We start from the raw sequence: 10,284 nt of genomic DNA on the forward strand, positions 1-10,284 counted from the left end.
GGCCTCCTCGTTGCAATCAGGAAGCCTATTAATGAAGCCAAATGGCCCGAGAGGGAGAAGCAGGGGTGGGGGAGGAGGTTGAGTCGGCCCCACTGTGTGAGGGCATATCAAGGGCACTAACTACAGGGACAGCTCTGTCCGACTTTCTGTCTGTAGCAATCAATGGCACACACGCTTCTTGTGGGAGTCTGGTTTCAGCTATGATTTTAAGTAACTAGGTGGCTCGAGGGTACTCATCAAAATTTCCCAGGCCTAGGTATGATTTTTTTTTTCCTAGGTATGAATTTAAAATTACTCCATATGGGTGCCTGGGTGGCTCAGTTGTTAAGCATCTGCCTTCGGCTCAAGTCATGATCCCAGGGTCCTGGGATCGAGCCCGGCATCGGGCTCCCTGCTCAGCGGGGAGCCTGCTTCTCCCTCTCCCACTCCCCCTGCTTGTGTTCCTGCTCTCGCTATGTCTCTCTCTGTCAAATAAATAAATAAAATCTTTAAAAAAAATAAAATAAAATTACTCCATAGGCTCAGGCACAACTAAGCTTTTATGAAGATTTGAAGCAGAACTTGGCATTATAAGGAGCAACAGTCTATGAGCTAACAACCTGTTGTCTGGTTTGTCCCTTTGGGTTGACATATCGTCTATATATATTTGAAATTAAATATATATACATATTTGAAATTAAAGAATACAATTGTCTCTTTTTAACAAGCACTCTCCTCTTTCTTATAACTACCTTTCTATCTACTTGCCTCCTATTTCAGCTGTGGTCAGAGCTTTTCTTCCCATCCCAGTGCGTGTTACTGTATGTTGCTGCACTAATTAGAATTCTGTTATGAAAGAAGTAACACGTGCCATATACTGAAGATCTACTGTGTGTTAGTTAGAATCTTAGCCAGATGCTTCTATGCACACCATTTCATTGAATCTTTAGCTTAGCTGTGATGTAAGGATGATTGTCCCCAATTTTAAATTAAACCTTTTATTTTGTGAAAATTATAGATTCATATGCAGTTGGAAGGAATAATGCAAAGAAATCCTGTGTACTCTTTCCTCAGTTTTCTCCAAGGATAACATCTTGCAAAACTACAGTATAATATCACAATCAGGGTTGACATTGACAGAATCCACCGATCTTCTCCAGATTTCCCCAGTTTTACTTGAGCTGTGTGTGTGTGTGTGTGTGTGTGTGTGTGTGTGTGTGTGTGTTCAGTTTTATGTGGTTTCATCCCAGGCCTAGATTGATGCATTCACCTTCACACTCAAGATGCAGATTGATTCCGTCACTGCAAGGATCCCTTCTGCTGCCCTTTTAAATCACATCTACTCCTTTCCTTCTCCCATCTTAACTCCTGGCGACCACGAGTTTGTTCTCCATTTCTATAATTTTGTCATTTCAAGAATGTTACTGTATTAGGCAGAGTTCTCCAGAGAAATAGAACCAATAGGATATATAGAATGCATGCATACACACCCAGCACACTACTTGAGTTCATGTGTGCACGCGCACACACACACACACACACACACAAAGAGATTTATTATAAGGAATTGGTTCACATGTCAGCAAGCAGGAGACCCAGCAGAGTCCACAGTGTCGTTCCAGTCTGAATGTCAGCAGGCTCAAGATCCAGAAGGAGATGATGTTTTAGTTTGAGGATGAAGGCGGGAAAGAACCCATGTCCAAGCTCAATGCAGTTGGGCGGGAGTTCCCTCTTACTCACAAGAGGGTCAGCCTTTTAGTTCTATCCAGGCCCTCCACTGGCTGCATGAAGCCCATGCACGTTAGGGATTGGGTAATCTGCTTTATTCAGGCTACCAATTCTAATGTCAATCTCATTCTGAAATACTCTCACAGAAATAACCAGAATAATGCTCAACCAACTGTCAGGGCACCCCGTGGCCCAGTCAAGTTAACCATCAAGTTATACAAGTATAGTCGTTATTCAAGTATAGTCACATATTATGTAAACGTTGGAGACTGGCTTTTTTTTTCAATGAGCATAATTCTCTAAAGATTCATCCAAACCGCTGTTTCGTGATGAACTATTCACCAATAATTCATTCCTTTTTTATTGCCAACTAGTATTGCATGGTATGGATTCAGCTTCATTAGCCAGGAGGGAAAGGCAAATTAAAACCACAATGAGATATCACTGTATGCCAACCAGAATGGCTAAGATAAAAAATAATGGTCATACCAAAGGCTGGTGGGGATGCGGAGAAACTGGATCACTCCTCTTTTGCTGAATATAAAATGAAATGTGAAATGGTACTGCCACTCTGGAAAATGTTCTGGGAAACTGAACATGAAGTTACCATGCAACCCAGCAATTGTGCTCTGGGACATTTATCCCTGATAAGTAGAAATTTATGTTCACATGAAAACCTGGACACAGATGTTCAGAGCAGCTTTATTCCTGGTAGCCAAGAACTGGAAATAAGCCAAGAACTGTCTTTCCACAGGTGAATGATTGTGCCCATTTTATTGACAAGCAATTTGAGGCTTAGAGAAGCTAAATAGCATGTCCAACACCCCATAGCTGGAAGGTAACAGAGCCAGAGGTTAAATCCCATAAGATCCCTGAACCTGCCGAGATGAGATACCTTTCCTCCCTGTGCTCAGTTTCCCCAAAGCAAATGATGTAATGAAAGAACCTCCCTCAGAGAGGGAGTTATTATGAAGATGTAAAGCATTTAGCCCAGGGCCTGGCACAGAATGCAATTAGCTATTGTTACTTTTATACCAGAGAAGAGAAAGAAAAATCGACAATGGAGTCAAGACAGACGGGGACAAAGAGAAGATGCACAGAAGTAGCTTAGGGGATGCAATAAAGTAGTTTAATGAAGCAAGACCCACTTGAGAGCTCCAAAACTACAGAGATGATTTTCAGAGGCACACGGAACAGATCTCGGAATTCCCGTTGGCGGGTCATTTGTTATCCCTCTCCAGAGCACAGCAGGCATTTGGGAAAATTCACTGGTCAGGATGCCACGGAGAAAATGGTATGCACTGGGAGACAGCCATTATGATTCCGCTTAACTAGTGCAAGTGGGGAAAACGGGATGGCAGGGGCTGTTTGGTAAAGCAGCGAAGATTCAGAGCATGGATAACTTGAGAAGAGGACAGATGAAGCGTCCTTGGCCAGCGTAGCAAGAGATGCCCTGGAAAATTCAAATCCAGCTGTGAGTTATGCCATAATAATAGTAATGGACGTAATAATAGTTGCCATTAATTGAGAGCTTATGTGACAAACTGTATTTTTTTAAGGTTTTATTTGAGAGAGGGGGTAGGAGGCACAATTAGGACAAGGGGCAGAGGAAAGAGGGAGAAGCAGGCTTCCCGCTGAGCAGGGAGCCCGATGCGGGGCTCGATCCCGGGACCCTGGGATCATGACCTGAGCCGAAGGCAGATGCTTAACGACTGAACCACCCAGGCGCCCCTGTGCCAAACTCTTAAAAAGGTTTCCTAGTGATGTGTCCCATTCCACAGACAAGGCACTGAAAGCTAGATGAGGTTAGAGACTAATTGAACAGCATCTTGTGAGTTTCAAACACCAGACTGTGGATTCAAAGCCTCTACTCTTAACTCCTGTGGTCACTGCGGAGGAGAAGGAGGGGGTCTCTGGAGGAGTCACCTCGTCTCTGCCTCTCAGGAAGGATGCTGAACATTTACTTCCAAGTTTGTCACTACAACTGCTTGGCAGGGAGGCAGGTGGAGTCCTTTCAGTGAGAATGTGCTAATGGCAGGAGGCCTGGGGCTGTGTTCCTAGGCCTCAGGCTGTCCCCCAAACTGGAAGGTGCTGGAGTTTGTGGGAGCTATAGAAGAGGGAACAGTGCCAGTTGAATAGAAGCATCGGGAATAAGAATCATAAAAGCTTAAATCACCCAAAGATTTGGAAGACACTTGCTGGAAAAATCACTGTGTCAGTTAAGGATGCAGGACAAACGTTCTCAGATGTTCTGCATTTGCTATCTTCTAAACAACTCCGCAGAGGTCATTTTAAATACAGAGACCCTATGAATTAGGCATGGCAGCCATTGCTCTGTCTTTTTTCCTGATCCCCTTCCTTTGGCACTAGAAGGGTCTATGCATTCCAGGTGGCTGGGCTCAGTCTGATTTATGCCCCTTGTCCTGGCTTAATTATTGATCTTCCCCTCTCGCTCCCCGGAGGATCCTAGTTTGAAGGATAAATTATATGCTCACCCTAGGTCACAAGGAGAAGTGTGGACCCATACCCCAGGTAAGACCTGAGTTTGCTTGGACACAATAAACACGGGTCCAGGGCTGAGACCATTCCCAAGCGGGTTAATCTACAAATCCTTCCTCAGAATGGATTTGTGGACAATGGGAGAGAGAAGTGCTTTGTGCTTGTGCTACTATTTTATAAAATATATGCTTGGAGCCGGTGGTAACTGCAGAGAGTAAATCTTCCCGAGAGAGTGGATGAGGGTGGGTCAGCACACAGAGGAAAGCAGCAGAGAGGTTGCGAAATGACAGAGGGAGAGCGAGAGAGAGGGAGAGAGGGGACCCTCACCTAACCTGTCCCAGGACCCGAACCTGTCCCTGAACCACGGGGACATAACGGCCCATTCCATCCCTGCGGCCATGCTGGAACCCTAAAGCACACGGTTACATGAGTCAGTAAGTCTGCTTTCATTTTTTAGTTGCTTTAAATTGGATTTCTGCTGCTTGCAACAGAGAAAAACAACCTGAGAAATTTGAAAGGGAACCAACATCTTTCAAGCTCCTATCAAAGCAAGCCCTTGTGCTGACGACTTTACATGATTTATGTCATTTAATCTTGGCAAACGTCATGCCAGGCAGAGATCATTAGCCCCCTTGGATAACTGAAAAACCCAAAGTTCAGACACTGATGACTTGTTCAAGGTCAAGCATAGTCAGCGAGGGCCTCAGCCGGAGGTGCTGGTGGTGTATGCAGAGCCCGTGCCTCCTTATCACACCATGTGGACCCGTTTGGCTGGTGGGAGGCCACACCAGTGCTCCCATGATTTCCCTCCTGGAGCTGTGAGTCCCCACCCTGCAGCCCCAAACCTACATGCCTACACCATCATTTTCTCTAGTGATCTCTTTCTCCATGAGTAAAACATGCCTGGTAGGGTTTACCCATGTCTTCACCTTGAACATATCAATGAATACCGTTGATCCTCGGTTATTGTGGAATACCAGGAAAACTTAAAGCACAAGATTGCAGTGAACATTGAATTGATGGAAAGGAAAATGCTTAGTAAACTGCAAAGTACCTTGTCTGTTGCTTGGGTTTTCATTTTTCTCTTAAATTTGAGTCAGTCTTTCCTGAACAAATTCTTAACTCACTCTGCGGCAGGCAGAAAAATCCACATGCCAGGCAGACCTGCCCAGGTCCAAGGGGTTTTCCAGCATGCAGAACTTTTGGTGCTAAAACTGGGAAAGTCCCTGGAAAACCAGATGATTGGTTACCTGCTGGGCACTGACCCATCCCAGGAAATCACTAGCTGTGTTCATTGCCTATACGTGACTGCCTTCCAAGAAGTTAGGGCTCTTTGATAAGAGCAACTGTAACTTATTCAACTCTGGATCCATCCCCCCTTAGCACAGACCTGACATTTGTTGACTTAATCACTGACTCATGACTAAATGACTTAATGAGCAATGCTGACAGTTTTGCACATAAGCTACCATACTTCTTTTAAAGGCACTGGCCCAGAGAAGCTGAGGCTTGAGGGAGGAATTCACAGCACAAACTGAAATTCAGGAAACACTTCAGGCATCTGGAAGGCCCATGGGGAAGATATCCCTTTCCTGGAATTTTCCTCACTCTCAACTTAATTGCTGTATGACCTTGGGCAAGTTTATTTAATCAGTAACTATGTATTGGATACCTATGTGGCTAAGCACCACTTCCTCAGTTTCCTCATTTATAAAATGGAATAATAACACCTGCCAACAGGATGAGTACAGGAATTCAATGAGGTCATGTTTGTGTAGGGCCCAGAGTAGCTATCAAGATGATGACGGTGATGATGTCTGCTACCTACCACCTTCCCTCTTGAAAAAGCTCCAGTCATGCCCACCATGCCTTTAATTGCAAAAAAGCCCCTTTATATTTCCTTTTGACATTGCCAATGGCTCCCGTAGGAGCTCCTATGAAGTGGTACTTGGGCTTCTAGAACCCGGGGTGAGCGAAGGAGGAGAATGGCTTCAAAAGCTCTGGTCTTCAAAATTGCATGGCTCACACATTATCACCGTGAGAGGGAGAAGGAAGTCTGCACTTCTCGCAGCCACCCTAACTGACTCTGAAGGATCCAGTCCAGACTTCTGTTTGGATCTTGTCACATTATCTGCCCACTGAAATGGGACGGGACAGACCTGGAGAGGCAGAGGTCTCCACTCGCCAGCAATTCCATCACTTTATATGGATATCACTCAGGCGTTTAGATTCTGAACCAAGACACAAGACACAACCCAGACAGAGGCAGAGCTTGTAACTGTCCCATGGAAAATAAGTATCTGGGGATAACAATGATGACCCTAAGGTTTCCATCCATATGTGAACATCCAGAACCTAAATAAAATGGGTCTCAGACCTTTTAAGGTAAGCATGAGCCGTTGGGAACATGGGTCAGTAAGTGTCCGGTTCATCCATTTCTGAGGCCCACATGGTAAACACTGGAAAGATAAGAGACATTTTCTCAACCACTGGACCAATACAGCGATCTTAGAAGCCCATGTGCTGAATTCTCCACTCGTTCCAAATCCCCAGCCAAATTACAAAGGGATACAGCAATATGACAAATCTATGTAGTAATAATAACAAATATTGTTCCTAGGTGAAGAGAGCTACCCAAATTGTACAGTTTGGGTCAGCGGATACCTTGACGAACAGGTTACCCATGCAGGGAATGAGACTTATGTTGAGTGTTTAGGCCAGGAGGAATGATTTCTGAACCACCACTCCGAGGTATAGGATTTGGAACTAGTACAGATCTGCTTGGCATGCTACGGTTTTAGGTAAAGGCTGTTTGGAGAAAATGATTCAAACTGACCAGGACACAGAGAGTGTGGCAGTGGGCAGGCTCCATCCCGCTGCTCCTGTAGGAGGGTGCCCCAGGCTGATGGTGCCGGGGAACAGGGGTGCCATGGGTGTCCAAACTCCCCTTCCACCCAGCATCCACAGCTTGGAAGGCACCGCAGTAAAAGAAGGGGCTGCCAATGCCCCACTAACACTGAGCTGCTACAGCAAAAATCAGAAAAGGCACCTTCGCCAATGAGTAAGCATCTTCCTTCCTCCCCACCAAGGGCTTCCTCTGTTCTGACCCCCAGATAATTACTCAGCTTGAGTAGCATTTGTGAGAGGGTGGGAGAAGAACCTCTCAGGAAAGCAAAAATTCAGCAAGAATATCACCAACATGCTCTTCCATACAGAGAAGAACACTTGTCATCATCTAGCAAACCTAGAAATAAATCAAGATCTAAAACTCAGCCAGGAAATGATGAAAGGAGTGCCTCTGAGCCGTGACACCAGCAAGTGCTGGAGTAATTTCTCCTAGCTGCCCTTTGGCATACACGGTGCCCACCGAAGTCCATGGAACCGGTGCCATGAGAGCCCAGGAGAGCACATGGCAACTCTGCCCAGGGAGCTGCCGGCCCACTTGATCTGGGTCTTGACCAGACGCATGGGGGGAGCTAACTTGCTGGGTAGCCGATTGAGGCTCCCATATTCCAGGTGGGAGAGAGGCCAAGAGACTTCTAGCTATTCCGAGTGCATGTTCCGAGAACAGAGAAAATGTCAAGATGAGGACTTCCGCTTGGGCTGGAATTTGAATGTCTTTTGACTTCCTGAAACACAGACATGAGTAAAGGGATTTAAAAACAGACACAAACCCACAAGGACAGAGACTGGGCGAGGAGACAAGAGGAACGACGTGGTGGAAGTTTGAAGGCAGAGAGTGGAGACATGACTGACCTAGCAGAAGAGAGCTGAATGCCATGCTGATAGTGGGGAACTCCTAACAGCAACGACAGCCACACCACAGGACCTCGGGGACTTGGCCTCTGGAAGGAGTGGTGCCGGGGAGGCTGAAAGCAAAGCTGTAGCTATCATTTTGCATACAAAGAAGCTAAATTTGGACCCCTGACCTGCCCTGTGCTGCCAGAGATGTGACACGTGCTCATCCTTGCAGGAGACTGAGGTTTTAGTCCCTGGCCTTGTGGAGCCATCACTGGATTCTGGGGCTCCAGACACAGCTGGGATCAGGGAAATTGATGATCATGGCAATTAGATGACCATCCACATACCAATTGGTAAGTGGCTCCCTCCACCAGCCAGCCATCTTTCCCATCTCAAGACTGACAATACTGTCATCCAGCCTTATATAAATTCCAAGTAAGAAAAGGAGGATTAGGGGCACCTGGGTGGCTCAATCGGTTAAGCGTCTGCCTTCAGTTCAGGTCATGATCCCAGGGTCCTGGGATCGAGTCCCGCATCGGGCTCCTAGCTCAGCGGGAAGCCTGCTTCTCCCTCTCTTCCTCACTTGTGCTCTTTCTCGATTATCTCTGTCTCTCTCTCTCTCAAATAAACAAATAAAATCTTTAAAAAAAGAAAAAGAGGATTAATTTTGGGGAAATGGTCTAGTTTAAGAGAAAAGACCCACAGGAAACTACAGTTGTGGGGAGCTACTCCCCTGATGAATTAACTTGGCTAACTCACCCCGTCAAGTGAAGCCCACCACTGAACCATCAGCCAGACCTGTCCATGTACACAAAGCTTCTAATCCTCTTTCTAGGGCCTCGCTCTGTAATGGGAATGGATTTCCTAGTATCACTAGATGTTTGAGCAATTCAAGAGAGAAACCAAACCGACCAGCTAACCGACCAACCAACAACAAACAAAAAGCCAGCTAGGCGTGAGAAGTAGAGGGGAGCCTTTTTTTGAGAAAACAAAATATATCCAGCAAAATAGGAGAGACAGCATTTATGAAACAAAGAGAGAAGTTTATAAAGCATGAATGTTCAGAGAAAAACAGAGAGCTCTTGGAAATTAAAAATATGACAGAAGAGATTAAAATGTCATGGGAAGTTTCAAGAAGATCAAGTGAAAGACCAGTCTCAGAATAGAGAACAAATAGAAAAGGAGATGAGAAAAAAAATAAGATAATTAGTTAAAAATTTATAGAATCAGTCTGGGGGCCCAATATTTAAAAAAAGGAGAGGGGGTTCAGAGTAAAGAAAATGAAGAGCAGAGGAGAAGTGACCATAGAAATGATACAAGAAAAATTCCTAAAACTGGATTCAAGTTGATAGCACCCACTAAGTATGTAGCATAAAAATGCAAACTGGACAAATGACTTCTTAGAAAAGTTAAGACTACTGGAACAAAATAAAACCTCGAAGTTGGCAGTAGAGTGGGTGAAATGCATTCGTTATCTCCAAAGGATCAGAAATGAGAATGGAACTGGACTCTCGATGGCAGCAGGGAACACAGGGCAGTGCCCTTGAAATTCTCCAGGAAAGTGGTATCCATTCTGTAATCCTATACACATCCCACAACCAAATGTGAGGGTAGGGGGACAAAACCCTAAATCCATGCATCCTTTTCCAGGAATTTACTGGAAGGTGTGCTCCGCTAAAATAAGACAGAAAAACTGAGACAGAGGAAGACATGAGATCCAGAAAAAGAAAAGGAGGAAGGGAGTCCCCATGAGGGTGGTGACAGGAGAACCCAGGACCGAGCCGGGCAGGAGGACCAGACAGACAGCAGCGGGTTCGGGCTGGGAGCAGGAGGAAATGGTGGCCTGAGAAGAAGAAGCCGATAAGATCCCTGATGTGCTGGAATATATTGGGAGGACACTGACACCTCCGTCAGAAAGTTTTCGTATGAGTTAATGGCAGGCATTATAAAAAACAAAGCACATGAAAAAAATGAGACAATTCCAGAGACATCAAATAGGCAGAAAAGAAATACAATCATACGAGGCTCCACTGTGAGTAATATTTATTTGGGCATAATAACGTATACACGGAATATTTGCTCTAAATGAACTTGTCATTGGGAAGATTGGGGGAGAGAAGGCATATGTTGAAGGGAAGGGTGTGTAAAAGAACTAAATCCTCATTATCTTCCACTGGAAGAAGTCCAGGGACAAGAAATAGTAGCAGAAATGCATTGCCCGGAGCCTGGAGGTAAGTGCCAGAAGAAAGAGCTAACACCACTGTACGATCTTTCTCTGGGGAAGCAGAAATCTGGTGGGTTTTTTTGTTTCATATTTTACTTCTTTTTATATACCAT

The sequence above is a fragment of the Eumetopias jubatus genome, unplaced genomic scaffold (genome assembly GCF_037043125.1).
Source record: "Eumetopias jubatus isolate StellerSeaLion01/CBP00866 unplaced genomic scaffold, mEumJub1_p1.0 scaffold_5, whole genome shotgun sequence".
Classification (NCBI taxonomy): Eukaryota; Metazoa; Chordata; class Mammalia; order Carnivora; family Otariidae; genus Eumetopias; species Eumetopias jubatus.